Below are 27271 nucleotides of genomic sequence, written 5' to 3' on the forward strand. Positions count from 1 at the left end.
TGTCAACAAAGGCATCCGCGTCGGTTGACTGCTGCCATAGCCCATTAAAGCCAAATTTCGCCGCACTGTCCTAAAGATTATTCGTCGTACGTCGCACCTTGGTTTCTGCGGTTATTTCGCGCAGTGTTGCTTGTCTGTTAGCACTGTCAACTCTACGCGAAACCCGCCGCTCCCGGTCATTAGGTGAAGGCCGTCGGTCACTGCGTTGCCTGTGGTGAGAGGTAGTGCTCGAAATTTCGTATTCTTTGCACACTCTTGACACTGTCGATCTCGGAATATTGAATTCCCTAAAGAGTTCCGAAATGGAGTCTCCCATGCGTCTAGCTCCAACCACCATTCGGCGTTAACGACTAAGTCCCGTCTTGCGGACATAATCACGTCAGAAACCTTTTCATCTGAATCACCCGAGTACAAATGAGAGCTCAAATGACAGCTCCGTCGATGCACTGCCCTTTTATACCTTGTTTACGCGATACTACTGCCATCTATACATTTGCTTATCGTTATGTCATTAGTCTTTGTCAACTCGGTGTATGATATGCCTTGTAGACTCTACCCAGTTGCGACCTAAAGTCCGAAAGGATTTTGTTCAAACAGACAGAGCATTCGTTCCACTACCAGTGTGTTTCGCCGAAGTTTCAGTATAACTCGTCCGGCCAAAAGTTCCATCATCGATGGCCCACGCTCCGTTCCCGTAGAACCTTTTGGCAACCGGTTTCTGGTCTGTCACTGCTCACCATCCCGTAAGCGTCCCTCTCGCATTGTAATGACTTAGGAATTCCAACAGGTGCGCGCGGACTCGCGCATGCGCAGTGGGTGCCCGTGTGCCGAGGCGCCGCCGCGGTAACTCCAGTAGTCAGCGTCTTGGGAGACTCCAGTCGCACGCGGACCACCGTAGAGGACTGTTGTGTGTGGGCGCTGCTGTGTTGCGAGTGACATTTAGTCGTAACTTCTCGTGTCCTGTACATCTGTGTGGCAGTGAACTGTCTGCTGGACGTAACCCTCAGCAACGACGCAAGGGCTCGATAGAACTTTGGATAACCACCCACAGGTAAGCTCAGCGAAATTTTTATTGTCTAACAACTTGGCACTGAGAGCGTGTTATTACCAGATCTGAAGACGTCGCTGGGAACCGTCGTCTCCGTTTCTTCCAAGGAAAACTAAGAGATCGAATGTTACTAACTTATGTTTCTTGAGTTTCGACAGCTACAGTTCAAGAAGTATAAAGGCACTCGCAATTACATATTTCAAGCGCTATTACCTAGTATTCTTTAAAGAATAAACACGAAACGTTGTACCAAAATTATCCTACAAATTCGCTGAACAGCTATTTAAGAAGTAGACTCATACGTTTTGTTTTGTCTTTTCATGCCAGTTAATTTATCGTTCTTGTACGTATTGGTAAAACAGATAAATGCCGTAATTTGCAGAGAAACCGCTTTCTGACAGCAAATAGCCGTTTTCTCTTGCAGCATCTGTCAAGCAAACTTTGAGAAATAGTATATGAAAGATCTATCCCCGTAATGAATTTTCGGATTTACAGAATGAGACTTTATTATGCTGTATTCTATCCGTTGTCTAACAAATGATGTTTGATACCGAATTGTTGTATTTGACGGCTCAGGATCTTTCTCGAAACTCGTACTTCACGTTGTGTCATGTCAGTTCTGTGCCCGGCACCAAAAGCACTGTTGTTGATCCGTGGTTGATGCGAAAACATTGACGCACGATCCTACAAGCAGATCGAAAACAACGATGCAGTTCATTTTGTATAAAATGTAAACATTCATTCCGGTTCTGAAACCGGTAACTAGTATAATCTGCAAACTATTTATTCTATTGGACCCTAAATTTACGAAAATCAAGCTTTTCCGCTACATTATAAGAGAACATTATTAGTGACTACTGTTTCAGATTATCGTTTACAGTTGTTTTCTGATTGACTTGGTTATGCTGCACCTAACCTTTGCCAGGTTCCCTTGAAGTAAAACATCACGTTACCAAGAGGTTAAGATTGCTCTTGCCATCGGGAGGAGAAAGTGGTTACCCCCTTAAGACCTAAAATTTGCTATACTCTACAGAGTGTCTTCTGGTGATACATTGACGAGAGACTGTAGTACTGAAAACCTGAAACGGCAGGAAAAAAAGTTCTTCCTAACACGTTCGGAAATCCATTGCGTTCATCGCATTTTATTTACGTAAGCAAGGTTGACATAGACGGATAACTTGCTCCTTTTGGCAAGGATAGGACAAGGAATCAGCCGTGGCCTTGTTAAACAGTCTTGAAACGATTGAGGGAAAGCTTAAAAGAATGTCGCCAGGTCTGGATTGGAGCCATCCTCAGGAGGAGCAACAGTGACTCTGATTTTCGCCTGAAGTGACTTGGTGCAGCTTGTATAATTTTGTGTGGCTCAGCGACGTTGTGAATGTCTTACAACTGAGCGTCAACACAGGGTAGCTCTTGAAAAAATACAGTAATATAAATCAAATCCAATGCGTATTTACACTCTGCTATTTCCAGTACGAGTCCAGTGTCTCGACCAACGGCGCAGTAATGAAGGTTATGAATAGATGCTTAAAACACTTCAATCGAAATATATCTAGATGAACTGAGAATGAAGGCGTATTCTTATTCTGTTCTCAGTACAGTAACGTAGCATAAAGCCTGAATAGCAACACACTGACAGCTCAGTCTTCAGGCGAACTGGCATGATTTGGAAGAAGGATATGGTAGGAAAGTATCTTTGCAGTCTCAAAAATAACTGACACAGATTTTGTGTTACACAGTTGGAACTCAGTGGGTGTGTCAGGTAGAGCCGATGAGCGTATGCGGTAGCGAGTTGCGGGGTGAAGTTGGCCTGTTTCGGGTCTACGACCACTTGGATACAGGCTATAGATATGGAGACAACTCAGAGCTTTCTCTAGACTGTTATCGCGCCACATGTCTGCCATTGACGCCAAGGCATGCCTCTTTCTGTATGCTGGTATCATAACAGCAGCGTATATTTTGAACGCGTCTCAGGTAACGGAAGAATGTGCTACTTACAAAACGCACAGTAGCAGCGTTGAGTTGTACCGCAGACACGGCAGTGCGGCCGAGAAATATTTTCTCTCTTCCGTCCATTGAGCAGCTCGGGAGGGCAAATAGAAAGCGGCAAAAATGTGAAAGTGGTCGGTCAGTGGTCGGCGGCGGAATCTGTAATGACCGTGTTGGTGAGTGCGTGCGGTGGACACGAAGCAGTTCCCTTCAGCGTGTTGCGTGGCTGGCTGCTCCGGGCGTTCCGGCGCCATTACACACTCTGCAGTCAGCGCGCGTTTTCGTTCCCCCTTGCCTGAGCCCGCAGCGAAGAAAGGGTCGCAATGTTTCCTTGTGCCAGCAGATGGCGTCGATCAGGAAGTTCCCGCAGTGCTCAAGACACGCACTTCCTTCCTGCGGTTGAACACGTGTAGAAAAAATGGTATAACGAGGGCTCCTCTTATAACAATGGCGTTTTCTGTCAATGAAGTTGTCATTGTTGTTGAATTTCCATTTTTTCGCCTTTTCTTTCAATTTCTTTTCATTTTAATTCATTGTAGCCAACTAAGGAGAGCGTCTGAACTTACTTGGCGTTGTTTTGTCTTTTCTCGCAGTCTCCCTTGATTCGTCCGCTGTATTTCTCCTTGCATTCTTCTGCCAATTCTGAGCTTTATCAGTTAGGCTTTTCAGCAAAATTTGTATGTATCGTGTATTGCGGCTATAAATTGAATGACTGGGGTTCTACCTTGAATGATTTCATCATGAATGCCAATTTCTTTTCGTTCTTCATTAACTTCTGTTAATCTTTTTCATCTATAAGGCTGTTGTCGATTGCATTTACAGATGACCATAAGCTGTAATCGCCCCCTTCTGATCATATTTGTGAGATTTTATTCTGTGACTTGGTGGATGTCCTGAGATTTCTTTTCAATCCAAATTCAGTTTTCGGATTTTGGCCCAAAGATTTTTCTCAGAATGTCGAACCAGCTTTGTGACTAGGTTCAGGATTTCGCAACAGGTAGAAATCAAGACGCCGACCTTTGCGAGACAAAATCGTCAGATGTAAAAGTCATTTCGCGAGTACTCCAAGGGAAGGTTACTGGGCCGTTACTTTTCCCGGGCCGGTCCCGGCGGAGGTTCGAGTCCTCCCTCGGACATGGGTGTGTGTGTGTTTGTCATTAGGATAATTTAGGTTAAGTAGTGTGTAAGCTTAGGGACTGATGACTTTAGCAGTTAAGTCCCATAAGAGTTCACGCACATTTGAACACATACTTTTCCCGAAATATACAAATAATCTGGTGGATAATGTTCGAAGTGCCGTGAGTCAGTTCTAAATGGCGATGTTGTGTGTAGGAAAGTTGGAAACGCCAGGAAACTGTAGCGAAATGCAGGAAAACCTGCAGTGGACTGGCGATTGGTGCAGGCTGGCAGTCAAGCTCTTTCACGAAAAATACAGTATATCTTCAGAATGAAATCTTCACTCTGCAGCGGAGTGTGCGCTGATATGAAACTCCCTGGCAGATTAAAACTGTGTGCCGGACCGAGACTGCAACTCGGGACTTTGCCTTTCGCGGGCAAGTGCTCTACCATCTGAGTTATCCAAGCACGACTCACGCCCCGTCCTCACAGCTTCACTTCTGCCAGTACCTCGTCTCCTACCTTTCATACTTTACAGAAGGTTTCCTGCTAACCTTGCAGAACTAACACTTCTGAAAGAAAGGATATTGTGAAGACATAGCTTAGCCACAGCCTGGAGAATGTTTCCAGAATGAGATTTTGACTCTGCAGCGGAGTGTGCGCTGATATGAAACTTCTGCATGGTTCGCAGGAGAGCTTCTGTAAATTTTGGAAGGTAGGATACGAGGTTCTGGCTGAAGTAAAGCTGTGAGGACGGGGCGTGAGTCGTGCTTGGGTAGCTCAGATGGTAGAACACTTGCCCGCGAAAGGCAAAGATCCCGAGTTCGAATCTCGGTGCGGCACATAGTTTTAGCCTGCCGGGCAGTTTCATACAGTACGTTTTCGTTATTGCGCACAAGTAAGCTGAAAGACTCATTACTTTTCTACTACAGTGTTGGTGGCAAATTACTTTAAAAAATCGAAACATACACAGCCGAAAAAAAAATTATTACATCCTTTTAGAGGTTTCCAATTCTCAAGATTTAGCGTTGCAACAGTACATGTGGAGTACATGAAATGATTACATTTACGGGTCAATAGCACAAACGGTTCTGAGGTACCGGGTATCGACAAATGCTGAAACCCCCATATTAATGCGTGCAGTAGCCTCCACGAGCGGCAACGCAGGTGGTGACTCTGGCATCCAGTCGATCGTAGAGATGGCGAATAACGACTAGGGATACTTTATGCCATGCCTAGTCGACCTGTTCACGTAGTTCTGTAAGAGTTGTTAGTTGACGAGTGACATGAGTCACTTCTCGTCGTCTCGACTGGAGACAAGTCAAGACATCGTGCCGGCCAGGGAAGTTGCCGCACGCCGTGCAGAGCACGATGAGTTTCACAGCCACCGTCTGGGTGAGCATTATTAGAGCCCCCACCCCCCCACCCCACCCTCAGAAACAACAAAGGTGAACACGAGTTGTAGCTGATCCCACCCCACACCACCATAAGGCCTGGGGCGGCCAGCGTGTCTTGGATGAATGCACTCTGCGAGACAGCGCTTACTAGGTCGAAGCCGTAAGCGCAAACGACCGTCGTTGAAGACTACCACGCTCCATTCCATCTTCCAAGTGACCCTCTGATGAAATTTGTTATTGTGTTCAAATACACGCCGCACGGTTTGAGGCTCCATCTCACGGACTGCGCGGCCTCTCCCGTCGGAGGTTAGAGTCGTCCCTCAGGGGTGTGTGTGTGTTTCTTTCTTAGAATAAGTAGTGTGTAAGTCTATGGACTGATGACCTCAGCAGTTTGGTCCCTTAGGAATTCACACGCATACAAATACACACGTTAGTGCTATAGGAGAGGGGTGGGGGTGGTACAGAGCCTGAACAGTCTTAAAATCTCTTATTTATATGTGTACAAATATTAAATAGCATATTTCCTGTTTCAGAGAAAGAGAACGAAAACCCACTGATGCTGAAATTTCAGCAAAACATGCCTGGGAAATAAAAATGTTTTGCTCGAGGCGGACCCTCTCCAAAAACAAATCCGAACGGTCTTTTTATATTAGTGGGCACAGATGACACTGGCTAGTGGAAGGGGCACGACACTGAATTCGGCGGACATAAATTTTGTGGAGATAGTAAGAATTTTCTCTCGTTGCAAGGAAAACGTAAAGTGGGTGTTCTTGTTGGCACCCGTGCTGAATAGGTACTTTCCACAGCTCAGGTGGGCACTTGAGGGCTTAGGAACTCCTATAGCCGTGCACAGTGATTTTACCAGGAAACCGCCAATTCAAAAGCAGTTTACGACGACTTGTCCTCGAAGCCTCCCAAGTCTTGAGAAAAGCTTTTCAGACGTAACTGGACACTAAATACGGATTGTGCCGGTAGTCGCTTTCTTGTGTGACAATATTCAATGTCTCCCGAAAAGTTTGTACTGTCTGCGTTTATCTGTGGAACTAACATAATTCAGCTGATACAGAATCTTGAAGCAATATGTACCAGTTATTCACAGAAAAAGGGATCAACTGCACCTTCTGCAGGAATGTAAGTAGAGGAAATTGTACTGTTTTCATAAAATGTTGTGCTTTGGGCCATGGTAGTCTAATGTGTTGCTCCTTGCAAATCCAGTTAGAGTAACGAGTTAAGCTGTCATCTACCCAAAGGTTAATTTGAACACCACAGTGCATTATTAGGCATGGTCCTTTTGGGTTTCCAACGCGATCCGTCCTGTGACACTTGCCCAATACATGATGTGAATGCCCCTTGCCGCCTCGGCTACCCCTCCTCTACCTCGCATTCGGGAGGACGACGGTTCAATCCCGCGTCCGGATATCCTGATTTAGGTTTTCCGTGATTTCCCTAAATCGCTCCAGGCAAATGCCGGGATAGTTCCTTTCAAAGGGCACGGCCGCCTTCCTTCCCCGTCCTTTCCTAATCCGATGAGACCGATGACCTCGCTGTCTGGTCTCCTTCCCCAAAACAACCCAACCCCAACTCTGACGGCACCAGTCGAGCTGCTGGTGTTGTACGTCTCCTGTTATAACTATTAGCACTGTAACTGCCTGTTCGGGTACGCCAAGCGGTGAGATTCATTTGTAAACGACTTTGCGCGAGCAGACTGAAAAACAGCCTTCTTGGTCTCAAGCGTCCTTGAAAATCGCGTTCCATTTCTGTTTTACGCACTCAGGTTCCCTGGACACACTTGCGTTTTGTTATTTTACTATTACGTTACGTAAGCCGTCGGTAACGAACTTGTTTCCGAGGCCAGCACTATGTTTTACATCGTACAAGCTGATCTCGTAAACAGTCTGTCATTGTGACTAAATGTGTTAAGCAGCAGTTCCGCGTAGAATTTACCTTTCGATCCTTTTTTTTTCACTTTCAAGTTTTTTAGTTTGTTTTCTGAACCACCCAAAGCGAATCGTAATAGCCACTACGTCTTTTAATTTCGCTATTCACGCCGTTGCCGACGCGTAAACTGGTTTTTGTTTTCGAAATTTATTTCGCCATTCTCTCTCTCTCTCTCTCTCTCTCTCTCTCTCTCTCTCTCTCTCTCTCGCCCAGGCGAGGTATACACGGCATCATACGTATGGTCTTTCACCTGACCAGTTAGCATTCACTTTAGGGACGAAGGGAATGAGCGTGTCGATTAATATCAAGTACTGAGTTGTACCAACAGAGGACAAATGTAGATCGTATTGCACACATTTATGATAAAAGTATATGTCGCAAGCAAAAATATGACAGCTAAGCTAAAACTGTCTAAAGGATCGGTCTAAGAAATACCAAATTAAGATCAACCTGAAGATGCCTAAATAAGGCGAAACGCGTAGTTGAAAAATAAAAAACTAAAATTGCAACCAAGACTATTTTTAATCAATAGTGTTAAGCACTGGTTTGCTGTATGCCATAGATGGATCGGAAGAATACGTTAAAACACACTTGGCCTAGGAGACGTGCATATCCCTTTAATCAGTGTCGAGGTCTCAGCAGGTTTCTTGGTCTGAGAACAACTTTTAAACAATGTTAAAGTTGAGACTATAGCGCACGCGACTGGTTTTTTCTGCTGTTTTGTTTCTACACTGTAAAGTTTCCAATAGGGGAGAGTAAAGTTTCTGTGATTAGGGCCGGCCGTTGTGGCCGAGCGGTTCTAGGCGCCTCAATCTGGAACCACGCGATCGCTACGGTCGCAGGTACGAATCCTGCCTCGGGCATGGATGTGTGTGATGTCCTTAGGTTAGCTAAGTTTAAGTATTTCTAAGTTCTAGGGAACTGATGACCTCAGATGTTAAGTCACGTAGTGCTCAGAGCCATTTGAACCATTCTGTGATTGGGCTACAATGTCAAACCAAAATTCGGAAAGTTCGTGGCTTAAAAATGAGCCTTTTAATTGTTTTTGCTGCCACTGATTTTGTTTTTGACCTTTGATGAACCCTCCCGTGTATCAAAAATTCGAAGCCACGTTGTAGCAATTTGAGGTAACTTTATTTCTGTTATGTTACAAGACCTGACTAAACATCAGTCAACGTCCGTAAATATTTGCTATGGTAGCACGGACCAACATCAAATGGTCAGAATATACTGGTTGGTCGATGGGTGTGAAACCTCTCTTCTAAACAACACATCTGAATAAACATAAATTTAAAGTAATTTAGCATGACACGAGAGAGGGAGAGGGGCCCTGTAAGGTTATATTACCAACATGGCCGCCATTTCCGAAGCCGCCGTCTTCGATGCAAATTGTAATCTGCGCACTTAGTGTTTGCTATTCGAAGTTGGTTCTGAATTCCTTGCTATCGTATTTCTTTAGCATCGGACTTAAAATACTTGGACATCATTGGAGGAACAACTTAGTCCCAAGGTACACATAACACGGTATTACAGTTTCTGTCTTCCTGAGTGACATGCGCCCTATCGAACAGCTACCCTTCTCATTACACATAAAAGGATGAAAAAGGTCGTTTGAAATGGCAAACAGTTTATAAAGAGCACTGAATTTATTACGCTATAAGTTCACCGAGCGAGGTGGTGCAGTGGTTAGCACATTAGACTCGCATTCGGGAGGACGACGGTTCAATCCCTCGTTCGGCCATCCCGATTTAGGTTTTCCGTGATGTCCCTAAATCGCTCCAGGCAAATGCCGGGATGGTTTCTTTGAAAGGGCACGGCCGACTTCCTTCCCCGTCCTTCCCTAATCCGATGAGACCGATGACCTCGCTGTACACTGTCCTTCCCCACAACAACCCAACCCCAAGTTCAGGGAAAATGTCTTTGCAACGTCTAGCATTCACGCCACGGTTCTACTCATACGAATTCACCGTTCCGTTTACGATGAGAACCTCGCTTCGGGTCACTTTTCTAGCCCAAGTTTAACGCGTATTTTTCGGGCAACTGCCATTCCTGTGCTCTTTCGGGTCAATGTGAGGCCGTAAACAGGCGATTTACTTGATTTTTTTTTCAGTATGAGACTTCGTTAGTACGAAAACGACTAGCCTCTTTAGCCATTCAGTCACATCAGCCTAGCGCCAAGTGTTACACAGGGTATATACTGCATTGCGTTTTACCTCTGCCTTGGACGCATTGAACAAGGCTTGAGTGCGAGAGAGGTTCTCCTGATCCACATCTCTCCTCACTACGTACACGTCACTAAAGCTACTATCAGCTTTGGGTACGCAAGAGGATTTTTATTTTTCAGCTAGCTTATATTTTTGCCTTGGATGTTAAAACATACGAATTTTCCCGTTCCAGAGGAAATCCTGCTAGTGGTGACATGCTGGTCCTTGTCGAAGTCTGAGGTCTATGTCATGTTGGAACGTGACGATTTATTAGAGAGTTGTTAAAGCCAACGAACGTGAGGGATACGGTAAGAGACTAATCTGTAGCGTAGTCCACTGTCTACATTCTCGCTGTTTTTAATGCTCTTTTCGTTATAAAAATTAAAACAACAAGTTAAATTCGGAATAATCTTCCAATTAATTGTGAGAACGTGAAAAATTTGTGGCCACTCCATTCGACATACTCGGAAGTATGGCGTTGTTTCAAGAGCATTCTGTTCCTTCCACTGACTCACTCCCTTCCTTCCTTCCTTCCTCCTGCCACTCCACTGTGTGAAAACCGCCTTCTAAGAAATCCTTCTTTGCCGAATAATGTATTTCAGTTTTACTTTCCACTGTCAACATGGTTTAGTTTCGACCAGTACTGAACGACTTTTTCTTTCGCAGCAAATATCCTTAGCTACACCAGATTTCAACAGCATATTATTTCTTCCAGTCCTTTTCTTAGTTATCAGCGATTTACATCTACAAAAAGCTTCCATGGATTAGTGCTCCCTGCAATAACAATTCCTTGTTTCCTGATACTTTTCTAAGTTTTCTATAGAAATTATTTAGCTGCGCTGTTATATCGTCACGAGCCAAACTAATTTTTAATTATGTAGCTGCGATACTGGGAAACGTCGTTGACTTAATCGAGCTTCTTCTGTTTAGCATGAAGTTATTAGTAAAACTACTGACAGCATACCAAAGTTAACGGCAAATAGTGCCTTTATCGCATTCTCGCAACTGAACGTTATTGAGCATGGGAAGTGTAGTGCTTCGCTGACGCAGCAATGCATTTTTCGCTGAAGTTTTAAATAGCGGAAGTGGCGACCTGTTAATGTTCCTTCCACTCTCCTGAGAGCTCAGGAAGAATTGCGCGCCGCGCGGGTACGCAATCAGCGCGCATACATCTCGCCTCCTGGCGGCACGTGTAATTGCCACTTACGTCGCTCTCTCCCCCTCTTGCTTGGTTTATCGTTCCACGCAAAAGTAGTAAATACCCGGTTGTGGAGCTTGGCGATTCGTTCTTCACTTCTAAAACGTGGTAAGTTCTTCGCATTTGTGCGTTAAATTGATAATGGTGGTTATCGTGCCAACTATCTGCGGTGTTTGTTTCGTCGCCGATAAGCTTTTTATACGTTTTCCGCTCGGCTGTTTCGCTACACCCAGGCGTGCCCGTATAAAAGCGCGCTGGTACAATCCGTTAAGTTGATCACTTTTCTAGAGACAATGCCGTGCAATTCTTTTTATTTTCAGCGTAAAAACAATAAGATACTGGCTCCTTTTGGCGTCCGATTTGAAGTTCGCGTCCCTCTTGATGGCAACACACTACTTAACTGTTAGAATCGTTTAAAATTGATAGCTGCACAGCTGTTAAAACTTATTTCTTTCGATTTATATCTCAGGGGAATCAGAAACGTAGTTTTTACACCGAAGTAGGATTCCAATAGAGACAAACGCATCTGGAACTTTTCTAGATCAGTTGTTACTATTTAAATGTTTCCAAGTGTTTCTTAGGAGCGACTGAGATTTTTCACTGTACGTTGAAGCTGAGAACATATGTATGATACTCTAACGCAACAGTTGCGAAGTGTACTCACACATCGTTCCCACAGTTAATTTCGGAGATTTTACTCTGACAGAAAAAAATCGCGACAACAAGAGGGAGCGTGCAACATAAGGTTCAAATGGCTCTGAGCACTATGGGACTTAACATCTGAGGTCGTCAGTCCCCTAGAACTTAGAACTACTTAAACCTAACTAACGTAAGGACATCACACACATCCATGCCCGAGGCAGGATTCGAACCTGCGACCGTAGCAGTCGCACGGTTCCTGACTGAAGCGCCTAGAACCGCTCGGCCACAGCAAGATACGGGAAAGTTAGTAGGCGTGTTTCTACAGCTGAAATATATCTGTTGAAATTTCGCGCAAGTCGCATAAGGGTGGCGATAGTGGCGGCAGTATTAGAACGCAAATCACGTTTGCTTTAAATACACGCTGTAGCGTTACCTCTGAGATTGAAAGTGGTGAGTTGATGTTAGTCGAGAACGCCTTTAAGGCGGCAAAGATGCCATTATCAGTAACTCACTGTGTCTGAACGAGGTTGTGTAGTAAGGCTACGAGAAGCTGGATGTTCCTTCTGCGATACTGCAGAAAGACTTAGCAGGAATGTAGCCACTTTACGCGATTACTGGCAGCAGTGATCAAAAGAATGTTTGGTCGTAAGGAGACCGGCACGAGGCGGTCATGGGCATTACCGAGGGGGGAGACCGTCCGTGTTCGGCGTTCGGCCCTGTCGGATCGTTGTGCATCTGCAGCAGCAGTTGGCACCACAGTGACGCAACGAACTGTTACAAATCGGTTACTTCAAGGACAGCTCCGAGCCAGACGCCGCCATTCGCAACTTCATTGGTGGGCAGTGTGGAGGTCTGTCGTGTTTTCTGACGAAAGCTGGTTGTGCCTCGGTGCCAGTGATGGCCGTGCGTCCGTTAGGAAGAGGTCAGTTGAGGGCGTGCAGCCTACATTTCTGCGCGCTAAGACACACTGGACCTACACTTAGAGTTACGGCCTGGGATGCGATTTCGTTTGACAGCAGGATCACTTTCGTGGTTATCCCTCACACGCTGACTGCAGATTTGTACGTCAGTCTGGTGATTCGACCTGTCGTGCTGCCATTCATGAACAGCATTCCAGGGGAGTTTTCAAAGAGGATAACGCTCGCCCACATGCCGCTGTTGTAACCCAACGTGTTTTACAGGGTGTCGACATGTTGCCTCGGCCTGCTCGATCACCATATCTGTCTCCAATCGAGCACATATGTTACAGCATCGGACGACAACTCCAGCGTCATCCACAACCAGTATCGACCGAGCAAGTGCAACAGGCATCGGACTCCGTCCCAAAAGCTGACATCCGGCACCTGTACAACACAATATAAGCATTCAACATTCTGGCGGTTACACCTGTTATTAATGCACTAGCACTTCACATTTACGGGGCAACGGCCTTGCCGCAGTGGATGCACCGGTTCCCGTCAGATCACCAAAGTTAAGCGCTGTCGGGCGTGGCCGGCACTTGGATGGGTGACCCACCCATCCAGGCTGATATTCGCTGTTGCCACTTTTCGGGGTGCCCTCAGCCGCGTGGTGCCAATTGAGGAGCTACTCGACCGAATAGTAGCGGCTCCGTTCACAGAAAACCATCATAACGACGAGGAGAGCGGTGTGCTGACCACACGCCCCTCCTATCCGCATTCTCAGCTTGTGGCCTGATGACGGAGTGCATTTCGCATTTACAATGGCTTATGTCGCGTTTATATTAAACTATGTTCTTTCAGTGTTAATCACAGAAATATGTTAGCTGAATAACTGTGTTCCCCAAATTTCATTAGCCTACATTAACTTTTTTTTGGTGTTGCGATTTTTTTCGCCAGTGTATGTACATGCATAAAAGCATGTACATATGCTTAGATGTTTATATTCTAGCGTAAGTCGTCTGGAGCAATAACTCAGAGTAGTAATTGTTTTCCGATTGTACGAGGCTATTTTCATCACAGCTACGTTCAGTTACTGGCTGGTTCAAATGGCTCTGAGCACTATGGGACTTAACAGCTGTGGTCATCAGTCCCCTAGAACTTAGAACTACTTAAACCTAACTAACCTAAGGACATCACACACATCCATGCCCGAGGCAGGATTCGAACCTGCGACAGTAGCAGTCGCGCGGTTCCGGACTGCGCGCCTAGAACCGCGAGACCACCGCGACCAGCTTCAGTTACTAAAGAGAATACTCTGTGAAGGGGGCTTGGGAAATAGGTGGCCTCTGGTGACAACTGTTATGAATGTTGTGATGTCATTGCCCTTATTATCCGTACTGAATTTAGTTAGACTGTAGCTTGTGATGCCAGCGGATTTGAACTAAGATAATGCAGTTTGAATTCTGTCGGAGTAATACAGGGTCAGGCACAAACTATTGCCACCGACAATAATTCCGAAAGTATGATAGAAGCTGAAAAGTCTGTGGGACAAACGTTGCATGGGACAACGGGGGGCATAATACGACGTTGGTTTTTTTTTGTTGCTAGGTGAGATCGCGTCAGAGATATCAGGGTCAATTTTTTTTTTTCAATGGGATGCTATGGTTCGGTACTTATTTTCTGATAGCGGCTATCGAGACGAATCCAATGACGTTTAACAATAAGGTCTTTGAAGGTCAACGAAGGTCACAAAGATGGCATGAACGTCCATTTACAGAAGGTGTTCGAAGTGATGACCATTGGTATCAGTGCAGTGCTGTAATCTTCTTATCATGGATTTTGTTTTCTGCGTTGCTCGTTGTTTTCGTTTCTTATTTTGTAATGAGAGTTGAGGCTGATCAAGGTCCGTCACCGACCCACTACTACACAAAATAATCGGCGATCGCTATATTCATGTCATTTCCCCTTCCGCAGCAGCTTATTCCTGGGGCAGGGATTCCCAGACGGTGGTACGCGTGGTGGCACGCAGGGACTTCATGTAGTACATGTACAAGTAGAGAAAGCAAGTAGTCATACAAATAAACTATGTTATATTACTTTATTTTTAAAGTAAAATGATAGTGATAGAAGTGATAAAATTAGCGTCTGTATAACGTTAACGAAAAGGGTCTTACCTCAAAGTGTTTGTTTCTGATTTACGAAATTCGGATTGCACACTCGCTATCCGTCCCTTCACTAATCGTCGCTGCCTTGACCGATAGTGATTCATCTTGCTTTGACGGCGATATTTTGATCGGGTCTTGTTGGTGCTTGTTCGAAAGTTTTCGCGCGTCTGCTGCCCACTTAATGCATCTACATCTACATCTACATCCATACTCCGCAAGCCACCTGACGGTGTGTGGCGGAGGGTACCTTCAGTACCTCTATCGGTTCTCCCTTCTATTCCAGTCTCGTACCAATGTGTACCAATGTGTGTCGCAGTAGTCATTACGCTGTGAACCTGTACTGTTGTCATTGTCTCTTTGTTGGATGTTACGTTAAATGGCATTGTGATACGAAGAAAGCTTGCGCCTGGAACCTGAGTGTGCGTATTGCCACGAGCTCATTCTTGCCTACTACGACTGTGATGTTAACTTCATTGTGTGTCTTGTACGGCCGGTCGGAGTGGCCGTGCGGTTCTAGGCGCTACAGTCTGGAGCCGAGCGGCCGCTACGATCGCAGGTTCGAATCCTGCCTCGGGCATGGATGTGTGTGATGTCCTTAGGTTAGTTAGGTTTAATTAGTTCTAAGTTCTAGGCGACTGATGACCTGAGAAGTTAAGTCGCATAGTGCTCAGAGCCATTTGAACCATTTTTGTCTTGTACGTGATGGTGTTTCAAGTTAATCATTTAGCCATTTTTAAGCCAGGAAGCTCCTTCTGCCTACAAGGATACGGTTAAACAATCTAAACCAACATCTAACAGCAAGTACGACGAACGCTACTTAAGGTTTGGCTTTTCAGTAACGGCCGGTACAGAAACCAGTGATAACGCAGTTTCTCACTGCCTTGCTTAGAAACGCTTTCAAATTGAAGCATGAAGCCTTCTTATTAAGATGTTCAAAATGGTTCAAATGGCTCTAAGCACTATGGGACTTAACATCTGAGGTCATCAGTCCCCTAGACTTAGAACTACTTAAATGTAACTAGCCTAAGGATGTGACACACATCCATGCCCGAGGCACGATTCGAACCTGCGACTGTAGTAGCAGCGCGATTCCGGGCTGAAGCGCCTAGAACCGCTCGGCCACACCAGCCGGCTATTAAAATGCCATCAAAGTTCTAAGCACTATGAGTTCGTTGGTAAAACTGTTGACGCAACCAGTTTACAAACTGCTACCACGACACCGTATTACTTGTGTGTGTCACGTTGCCACCGTACTTAGTAGCTGATCGGCCCGACGCAAAAACCGTGTATGTGTTGTCAGCAATGACCAAGAGTCGAAAATTATCCCCCCTCCCCCCCGGACTCCCCCGAACCGTACCTCACCCCAGCGGCAATCGTCGCTCAACTCTCCACCCTGCAGCCATCTCAACCAGAGAGATCGTGAGAAAGTGAACAAGCTTTAGTGGCACGCCCAAATTTTTAAAAATGTCAGGTGGTACGCAGTGACAAAAAGTCTGGGAACCTCTGATCTAGGGTGTAGGCTGCCAGCTCTACGACAAGGAGGTGCGATGTGATCCCCCGTACTTCTCTCAGCATCGATCCAAGTTCTCGTTTGTTTTCGCTCGCGCCCGACTGCCACATTAGAGTGTCCGCACTATACTCCTTAGAGCACCTCTATCTGTACACCTCAACGCAGATACTCCGCAAGGCCCCGTAGGTTGACAGAGTGTACCCTGGACCACTGGTTGTCATTCGTGTTCCACACGCAACTAGAGCGATGCAAAAACGACTACCTGCATGCCTCCGTATGAGCCATAATTTCTCGTATCTTATCTTCGTAGTCCTTACGAGCAATATACACTACTGGCCATTAAAACTGCTACACCACGATGATGACGTGCTACAGACGCGAAATTTAACCGACAGGAAGGAGATGCTGTGATATGCAAATCATTAGCTTAACAGAGCATTCACACAAGGTTGGCGCCGGTGGCGACACCTACAACGTACTGACACGAAGAAAGTTTCCAACCGATTTCTCATACACAAACAGCAGTTGAGCGGCGTTGCCTGTTGAAACGTTGTTGTGATGCCTCGTGTAAGGAGGAGAAATGCGTACAATCCGGCTTGGATAAAGGTCGGATTGTAGCCTATCGCCGTAGCGGTTTATCGTTTCGCGACATTGCAGCTCGCGTTGGTCGAGAGCCAATGACTATTAGCAGAATATGGAATCGATGGGTTCAGGAGGGTAATACGGAACGCCGTGCTCGATCCCAACGGCCTCGTATCACTAGCAGTCGAGATGACAGGCATCTTATCCAAACGGCTGTAACGGATCGTGCAGCCACGTCTCGATCCCTGAGTCAACACATGGGGACGTTTGCAAGACAACAACCATCTGCACGAACATTTCGACGACGTTTGCAGCAGCATGGACTATCTGCTCGGAGACCATTGCTGCGGTTACCCTTGACGCTGCATCACAGACAGGAGCGCCTGTGATGGTGTACTCAACGACGAACCTAGGTGCACGAATGGCAAAACGTCATTTTTTCGAATGAATCCCGGTCCTGTTTACAGCATCATGATGGTCGCATACGTGTTTGGCGACATCGCGGTGAACGCACATTGGAAGCGTGTATTCGTCATCGCCATACTGGCGTATCCCCGGTGTGATGGTATGGGGTGCCATTGATTACACTTCTCGGCCACCTCTTGTTCGCATTGACGGCACTTTGAACAGTGGACGTTACATTTCAGATGTGTTACGACCCGTGGCTCTACCCTTCATTCGATCCCTTACGGCCAGAGGTGGTTGTTCTGAGTACTGATTTCTCAGGATCTATGCACGGAAATTGCGTGAAAATGTAATCACATGTCAGTTCTAGCATAATATATTTGTCCAATGAATACCCGTTTATCATCTGCATTTCTTCTTGGTGTAGCAGTTTTAATGGCCAGTAGTGTATGATGGCAGCAGTAGAATCGTTCGGCAGTCAGCTTCAAATGCCGGTTCTCTAAACTTTCTCAGTAGTGTTTCTCGAAAAGAACGTCGTCCTCCCTCCACGGAATTACTTTTCATTTCCCGAAGCATCTCCGTAACACTTACTTGTTGCTCGAACCTACCGGTAACAAGTGTACCAGCTTGCCCCTGAATTGCTTCGATGTCTTTATTCAATCCGACCTGGTACGGATCCCAAACACTAAAGCAGCATCCAAGAATAGGTGGCAGCAGCGTCCTACGTGCTGTCTCCTTTACAGGTGAATCACTCTTTCCTAAAACTCTCCCAGTTAACCGAAGTCGACCATTCGTCTTCCCTTCCAAAGTTCCACCTCATATTGCTTTGCAACGTTACGCCCAGATATTTAAATGACTTGACACTGGCAAGGAGGACACCAGTAATACTGTACCGGAATGTTACAGGTTTGATCTTCCTACTCATCCGCATTAACTTACATTTTTCCACATGTAGGGCTATCTGTCACTCGTCACACCAACTGGAAATTGTGGCCAAGTCGTCTTGTATCTTCCTATAGTTACTCAACCTTACCGTACACCACGGTATCATCAGCAAACAACTGCACTCAGTTCGCCAAATCATTTATGTGTATAGGGAATAACGGCGGTCCTATCACACTTCGCTTGGACACTTCTGACGAAACTCTTGTCTCTGGTGAACGCTTGCCGTCGAGGACAACATACTGGGTTCTATTACTTAAGAAGTGTTCGAGCCACTCACATATGTGTGAACTTAGTCCATATGCTCGTACCTTCGTTCAAATCAAAGGGCTCTGAGCACTATGGGACTTTACATCTGAGGTCATCAGTACCCTAGAACTATTTAAACCTAACTAACCTAAGGACATCACACACATCCATGCCCGAGGCAGGATTCGAACCCGTTGCGGTCGTGCGGTTCCAGACTGAAGCGCCTAGAACCGCTCGGTCACACTGGCCGGCGTACCCTTGCTAACAGCCTCCAATGAGCACCGTGTTAAATGCTTTCCTGAAATCTAAAAATGTGGAATGTGCCTGTTGCTCTTCATCCATCCATAACATATATCATTGCTCAACGCGCCATCGAAGACTTTGAGAATTCTAGAAAGTTACTTTGTTGTGTGAAATTTCCTGGCAGATTTAAACTGTGTGCCTAACCGAGACTCGAACGTGGGTAGACCAGATGGTAGAGCACTTGCCCGCGAGAGGCAAAGGTCCCGAGTTGGAGTCTCGATGTTGTTGTTGTTGTTGTTGTTGTTGTGGTATTCAGTCCTGAGACTGTACGGCACGCAATTTTAATCTGACAAGAAGTTTCACAGCAGCGCACACTCCGTTGCAGAGCGAAAATTTCATTCTACTTTGTTGTGTGTTTCGTGTTACACCGCGAAATGGTATCCAACGTTGCCAGCTGCAGATCGAGCGCCAAAACGCGTTGTGACTAGGAAATGTGAAATTTAGTGGCTGGTTACGGCACGTCTCCGTCGCCTTAACAGTACGTGCAGTCATGGTCTCCGCTTGCGGTGCGCGCAGATCACGCCCCCACTGGCAGCTCGCGTCGCCGCCTGCAGTACCTTCGCGGACCCCGCGCTCTGAGACGGGAATGGCAGGCCCCTGGGCCTTTGCCCCGCGCACTGCGTGCCTTTTGTGCAGAGCAGCGTGCCGTGTCGTGCCGTGGCTTAACTTGGCACAGCCCAACTCGGCGTGGCCGGCCGGCCAGAGTCTGTTCGGCCGCTCGCGGCGCCTCGCCCCGGCCCTGGCGAGGCAGACCGGGCTCGCCGGCTGGCGGAGCCCCAGTGCAGTGGCGGTGTTGCCACAGCAACGCGACCGCCATACCTCCCGCCCGGCCCACAGAGCGGCCAGTTGAGTTATACACACCGGCGGAAAGGCGCGCCGTCTCCCTGCGGCACTTCCTCGTGCTGGTCCAGCGAAATTTGTTCAGAAATAAAGCCAATTAACACTGGCCGTCACGTCACGGTATATTCACACTGTCCGTCACGTCAAGTCAATCCATCACGTGATCTCACTCGCACGGCTGTCCTCAACTGTTTTTTCGCAATATGATTTTCAAGTGCTTGTACGCGCGAAGTGTACGTACGCAAGACGGTAGCTTATACAAGGTGTTTCACAATTCATGTCACAAGATTCTAGCGGTCGTAAAGAGTACTTAGTAGATAAAGTTTTACATTTGAATCCATGTCCGGAAACGTCATCCAACGACGCTACAGAGCGTCCAAGCTACAGACGCCGGCTCCGGCACCTGTAAATGTATGTACACTACTGGCCATTAAAATTGCTACACCAAGTAGAAATGCAGATGATAAACGGGTATTCATTGGATAAATATACTAGAACTGACATGTGATTACATTTTCACGCAATTTCGGTGCAAAGATCCTGAGAAATCACTACCCAGAACAACCGCCTCTGGCCGAAATAACGGCCTTGATACGCCTGGGCATTGAGTCAGAGCTTGGATGGCGTGTACAGGTACAGCTGCCCATGCAGCTTCAACACGATACCACAGTTTATCAAGAGTAGTGACGCGTATTGTGACGAGCCAGTTCCTCGGCCACCATTGACCAGACGTTTTCAGTTGGTGAGAGATCTGGGGAATGTGCTGGCCAGGGCAGCAGTCGAACATTTTCTGTATCCAGAAAGGCCCGTACAGGACCTGCAACATGCGGACGTGCATTATCCTGCTGAAATGTAGGGTTTCGCAGGGATCGAATGAAGGGTAGAGCCACAAGTCGTAACACATCTGAAATGTAACGTCCACTGTTCAAAGTGCCGTCAATGCGAACAAGAGGTGACCGAGACGTGTAACCAATGGCACCCCATACAATCACGTGATACGCCAGTATGGCGATGACGAATACACGTTTCCAACGTGCGTTCATCGCGATGTCGCCAAACACAGATGTGACCATCATGATGCTGTAAACAGAACCTGGATTCATTCGAAAAAATGACGTTTTGCCATTCGAGCACCCAGGTTCGTTGTTGAGTACACCATCGCAGGCGCTTCTGTCTGTGTTGCAGCGTCAAGGGTAACTGCAGCAATGGTCTCCGAGCTGATAGTCCATGCTGCTACAAACGTCGTCGAACTGTTAGTGCAGATGGTTGTTGTCTTGCAAACGTCCCCATCTGTTGACTCAGGGATCGAGACGTGGCTGCACGATCTGTTACAGCCGTGTGGATAAGATGCTTGTCATCTCGACTGCTAGTGATATGAGGCCGTTGGGATCCAGCACGGCGTTCCGTATTACCCTCCTGAACGCACCGATTCCATATTCTGCTAACAGTCTTTGGATCTCGACCAACGCGAGCAGCAATGTCGCGATACGATAAACCGCAATCGCGATAGGCTACAATCCTACTTTTATCAGAGTCGGAAACGTGATGGTACGCGTTTCTCCTCCTTACACGAGGCACCACAACAACGTTCCACCAGGCAACGCCGGTCAACTGCTGTTTGTGTATGAGAAATCGGTTGGAAACTTTCCTCATGTCAGCACGTTGTAGGTGTCGCCACCGGCGCCAACCTTGTGTGAATGCTCTGAAAAGCTAATCATTTGCATATCACAGCATCTTCTTCCTGTCGGTTAAATTCGGTCTGTAGCACGTCATCTTCGTGGTTTAGCATTTTTAATGGCAAGTAGAGTATATACAGGGTGATCCCGTGATGATAATACAAACTTTCTAGGATGACAGAGAAGGATAAATATATCAATATGAGGCAAGGGCCATATACTGGGAATGAACGAGTCGAAAATTACAATCGAAAACCGTTCTGACACCCCTGACAGTGGAATACATGTACTGGTACTGTTGCTGCTAACATTGCAGGGTAGACCACTGTCACAAGTGGTAGTATGGACCAAAACAATGAGAAAATGTCCAGTTACATTGGGCTCTAAAATTCACACGTTAAGAGCTTTGGCCCATGTTCGCTACTGTGAAACACATTTACACTATTGAACAAGTGCTCATAGCTCTTAAGATATACGTTTTAAAGCCCGTGTTTACCACACATTTTTCTTGTTTCGGTCCACACTACCACCTCTGATAACTGCCTACCTACGATCTTGGCAACAACAGTACCAGTACATGCATTCCACTCTCAGAGGTTCTTTTGAAAGGGCACGGCCGATTTCCCTCCTCATCTGTCACGCAGTGCGAGCTTGTGCTCCGTTTCTAATGACGGGATGTTAAATCCAGTCTCCCTTCCATCACTCTCAGCGGTGTCAGAACAGTTTTCGTTTATAGCTTTCCTTCCGCATCATCCTAGATAGTTTGCAACTCACATTTACAGGCACTGGCGCTTATAACTTTGACGGTTTGTAGCGTCGTTGGAAGACGTCCCCCGGCATGGATTCCAATGTAAAACTTGATTACGAACCCCGCTCTACAACCTATAGAAGTGTGTAACACAAACCGGCCGGAGTGGCTGTGCGGTTCTAGGCGCTTCAGTCTCGAAACGCGCGACCGCTCCGGTCGCAGGTTCGAATCCTGCCTCGGGCATGGATGTGTGTGATGTCCTTACGTTAGTTACGTTTAATTAGTTCTAAGTTCTAGGCGACTAATGACCTCAGATAGTGCTCAGAGCCATTTTTTTGTGTAACACGACTTGTGAAGCATCTTGTATACGTGGATGCTGGAGACCGAATTCGTACGAAAATGAAATTTATTGCACTCTAATAGTTTGCAGCTTGCAGGGATAGTTCTTACATTAGAGAAGGAAGACGTAAGTGAAAAACAATGCAAAAAAAGAGTATCAATCCGAAAAATGTCAGTACGTGACACAGAAGGGGAATTTCACACACTATACAAGGAGCTCGAGGAAGAGGACTCTGAATTTTATAAACATTTTTAGAAAGTCGAAGCAGCAGTTTTATTTGTTACGTCAAATTGCACCCAGAATTGCGAAAACGAACACAGTATAACGAGCCGCCATCGTATCCCGTGAAAAACTGGATTGTTATGGTATTTGTACAATAATCGTATCTCCCTCAACATGTTTTCCTTCAAGGTTTATAGGTTCTCTTTACATCTCGTATTTGGCTTTTAATAGTTAAAGCGCCTTAATTGTACTGCGGTTAACTAGTGAAACCACACAAACACTTACCACTGATGATTGCAGAACTATTTGACACACAGTCCAGAGAGCAACTTAACACAAAATAAGCCAGCCACAAACACGTTTTTAAACAAACTACTCAAAAAAGGATTTTGTCGCTTTGCGGTGACTGAAGGTTTTAATCAATTTCTCTCTGAAACATTATAAATGTCTGGCAACATACAAATGAATTCAACTTACCATCAATCTGATTCTACTGACAGTACTGTTTTCACTTCAGTTTGCAGCCATATTGCAATCCATAAATATTAAATACGGTACCAAAAATGGTTTAAATGGGTCTAAGCACTATAGGACTTAACATCTGAGGTCCACAGTCCCCTAGGCTTAGAACTACGTAAACCTAACTAACCTAAGGACATGACACACATCCATGACCGAGGCAGGATTCGAACCTGCGACCGTAGCAGCAGCACGGTTCCGGACTGATGCATCTAGAACCACTCGGCCACAACGGCCGGCTAAATACGATACCGAAAATTACAAAAACCCACTTTATAAATATAGTAGAGGGCAAATAATTTAGTACGTTCATGTTGTACGATTCAGACTGCTGCCTCACTGCTTCAGTTAGTCTTTCGTCATTCATTACAAAATTATAAATTTTAACAAAGGAAATAACGAAACGAAACAATTTATTACAAATAACGAACAACGGATTTAGAATAACAAGTGACGTCAGCCACGAAAACCGTGACGAAACAAAATATGGAAATGAATGCATGGCTGTTCGTCGGGAGGAAATGAGCTTGCGGGTCACGTGATCAACAGCGGACGGATGACGTTAGCTATAAAAACTTTCTTCCCGAGAAATCTTGAACGGTGACGAGATGTGACGGATAGGGTGGATACAGCCATTAGAATGGCATTGCAGAGTGGTTTGATGGGAGGTGACGTGACACACAGTGTGAATCTGTCTTCAGTGAGCGCGAAATTTAAAATCAGCTCAGTCTTTCTGAGACGATTCCCCATGAAGGAATATGGTGCTAGCTAGTCCACTCACTATGAAATATGACTGATCGACACTCGTACGTTTAAAGTGCCACAGATGCTTACAATTTTAATAATAAAGATGTACACTCCTGGAAATGGAAAAAAGAACACATTGACACCGGTGTGTCAGACCCACCATACTTGCTCCGGACACTGCGAGAGGGCTGTACAAGCAATGATCACACGCACGGCACAGCTTACACACCAGGAACCGCGGTGTTGGCCGTCGAATGGCGCTAGCTGCGCAGCATTTGTGCACCGCCGCCGTCAGTGTCAGCCAGTTTGCCGTGGCATACGGAGCTCCATCGCAGTCTTTAACACTGGTAGCATGCCGCGACAGCGTGGACGTGAACCGTATGTGCAGTTGACGGACTTTGAGCGAGGGCGTATAGTGGGCATGCGGGAGGCCGGGTGGACGTACCGCCGAATTGCTCAACACGTGGGGCGTGAGGTCTCCACAGTACATCGATGTTGTCGCCAGTGGTCGGCGGAAGGTGCACGTGCCCGTCGACCTGGGACCGGACCGCAGCGACGCACGGATGCACGCCAAGACCGTAGGATCCTACGCAGTGCCGTAGGGGACCGCACCGCCACTTCCCAGCAAATTAGGGACACTGATGCTCCTGGGGTATCGGCGAGGACCATTCGCAACCGTCTCCATGAAGCTTGGCTACGGTCCCGCACACCGTTAGGCCGTCTTCCGCTCACGCCCCAACATCGTGCAGCCCGCCTTCAGTGGTGTCGCGACAGGCGTGAATGGAGGGACGAATGGAGACGTGTCGTCTTCAGCGATGAGAGTCGCTTCTGCCTTGGTGCCAATGATGGTCGTATGCGTGTCTGGCGCCGTGCAGGTGAGCGCCACAATCAGGACTGCATACGACCGAGGCACACAGGGCCAACACCCGGCATCATGGTGTGGGGAGCGATCTCCTACACTGGCCGTACAAAACTAGTGATCGTCGAGGGGACACTGAATGGTGCACGGTACATCCAAACCGTCATCGAACCCATCGTTCTACCATTCCTAGACCGGCAAGGGAACTTGCTGTTCCAACAGGACAATGCACGTCCGCATGTATCCCGTGCCACCCAACGTGCTCTAGAAGTTGTAAGTCAACTACCCTGGCCAGCAAGATCTCCGGATCTGTCCCCCATTGAGTATGTTTGGGACTGGATGAAGCGTCGTCTCACGCGGTCTGCACGTCCAGCACGAACGCTGGTCCAACTGAGGCGCCAGGTGGAAATGGCATGGCAAGCCGTTCCACAGGACTACATCCAGCATCTCTACGATCGTCTCCATGGGAGAATAGCAGCCTGCATTGCTGCGAAAGGTGGATATACACTGTACTAGTGCAGACATTGTGCATGCTCTGTTGCCTGTGTCTATGTGCCTGTGGTTCTGTCAGTGTGATCATGTGATGTATCTGACCCCAGGAATGTGTCAATAAAGTTTCCCCTTCCTGGGACAATGAATTCACGGTGTTCTTATTTCAATTTCCAGGAGTGTATATAAAATATTCCTATATAATAATTCTGATATCCTACAGAGATCGCGTTGCCACACACAGGTTCGCAATGTCAATCGATTCCACAGATACTAGTGAGGGCTCATTGCAATCGGCAGCAACGTAATTTAAATCCAGTTCTGCTGTAAAAAAGGTGCAAAGCTGTTACAGAGACTGGTATTTCCTTTTCTTCTGCACAGGATCGCAGAAATTTCTGTAGCTCATTGCACTGCATTACAATAGTCAGTCTGAACCGTTCGCCCGGTGAGAAGATTGTCAGTTATGTTGTACTGCAATGGTTGTCCTGTCTCCTGCACCGTTCTCCAAGTGTGTGTGTGTGTTCATGTGTATGTGTTTTTGTGGATACGGGACATTCAGGTTACTTCTTTCAATTCGAGAATATTACTCGAATGATTTTACAAGATGATCTCGCTAAACTGGTGTAGATTTCGTACTTGGAATCCTACGAGGGAACTTCAAAAAGCAAGTTACAGGTTATTATGGCTGAACTCCGTCCGGTCTTGGAAGGCTCAACAGTGCCGACCGGACGCCGTGTTATTCTCACCCCTTAGGCATAACTGGATGCCGATGTGGAGGAGCTTGTGGTCAGCACACCGCTCTCCCGGCCGTATGTGAGTTTACCAGACTGGAACCGATACTTCTCAGTCAAGTAGCTCCTCAGTTAGCCTCCCAAGGGCTGAGTGGACCCCTCTTACGAGCAGCGCTCGGCAGACCGGATGGTCATCCATCCCAAGAACGACAGCGCTTAACTTCGGTGATGTGACGGGAACCGGAGTTACCACTGCTGCAAGGCCGTTGGCAGGTTATTATGGCAGGCCAAGTAATTTTTACTGAATGCTGCACTGCAGTTCAAACTGACAAAGATGCGTGACACTCTTAGTCAACACAGACATCATATCTCTGTAAACAATGCTCGGAACGTTGAAGTCTGTGGTCGATGTTGGTCGTCTTCCTTCCTGATCTGCATTACCCACGTCTGTACGGCCATACAGCACCAGGGGAAAACGCACTCAAAAGCGGGAACCCAAACCGAAAAACGTATTACACAAACTCAGAGAAAAGCTGTTTCTTCGTCTTATATAGGGTGAGTCACCTAACATTACCGCTGGATACATTTCGTAAACCACATCAAATACTGACGAATCGATTCCACAGACCGAACATGAGGAGAGGGGCTAGTGTAATTGGTTAATACAAACCATAAAAAAATGCACAGAACTATGTTTTTAACACAAACCTACGTTTTTTTAAATGTAACCCCGTTAGTTTTGTTAGCACATCTGAACAGCTGCGGTGTTTAAGCCAGTGTTAGCGTTGAGAAGAGCTTCACTTTTGCAGTGCAGCTGAAGGTGTTGCAGTTTATTTATAAACAAGTGTCCAGTTGGACTTTGTTGAATACGTCGACAAAGCCAGGTAGGATTAGACTTCTTGGCGGGTTTCATGCAGTGCGTCGAGTCTGCGCGATGTGAAAACTTGCTCGATCACTTTTCTCCCCGGCAGTCACGCTGAAATATTTTCGTCCTTCTCATCCTCGCAGCTTACGTGGCGTCGTGCGAAGGCTCAGTCGAGGCCCCGGCCCAGTCCACACACTGCAGCAAGAAAAAGGCGCTGCAGTCATGGACTGTGCGGCTGGTCCCGGCGGAGGTTCGAGTTCTCCCTCGGGCATGGGTGTGTGTGTTTGTCCTTAGGGTAATTTAGGTTAAGTAGTGAGTAAGCTTATGGACTGATGACCTTAGCAGTTAAGTCCCATTAGATTTCACACTCATTTGAACATTTGAAAAAGGCGATCTTTATTTACAGAACGAATATTTCTATGGATGATAGCCACGCAAACAAGCTTGTTACAACACTGTAAGTTTCAATAGAAACATATGAAATTTAATGCCGTCAATGTGACCTCCATTTCTTTCATTAAACATCATCCTCAGATGGCTAACGGCTTTACATTTTAATATACGGCTTCTCCCACCGAGCACATTAACAGTCACTAAAATTGTAACGCGATCCCTGTAAAGTGGTAAATTAAGCAGTATTGCACGCCT

At 46.5% G+C, this 27271-nt stretch overlaps 1 protein-coding gene across 5 annotated transcripts in view; it reads left to right on the plus strand.

The window, feature by feature from the left end:
- The first annotated feature begins 889 nt into the window (after positions 1-889).
- The window catches only part of LOC126088613 (uncharacterized), a 511853-nt gene continuing 485471 nt past the window's right edge, over positions 890-27271 (plus strand). For all 5 annotated transcript variants that reach the window (XM_049906837.1, XM_049906839.1, XM_049906840.1 and 2 more), the window contains exon 1: positions 890-1051. The gene's annotated coding sequence lies outside the window, so the exon portion shown is untranslated. The remainder of the gene's footprint in view (positions 1052-27271) is intronic.

Source organism: Schistocerca cancellata, chromosome 6 (assembly GCF_023864275.1).
Source record: "Schistocerca cancellata isolate TAMUIC-IGC-003103 chromosome 6, iqSchCanc2.1, whole genome shotgun sequence".
Lineage (NCBI taxonomy): Eukaryota > Metazoa > Arthropoda > Insecta > Orthoptera > Acrididae > Schistocerca > Schistocerca cancellata.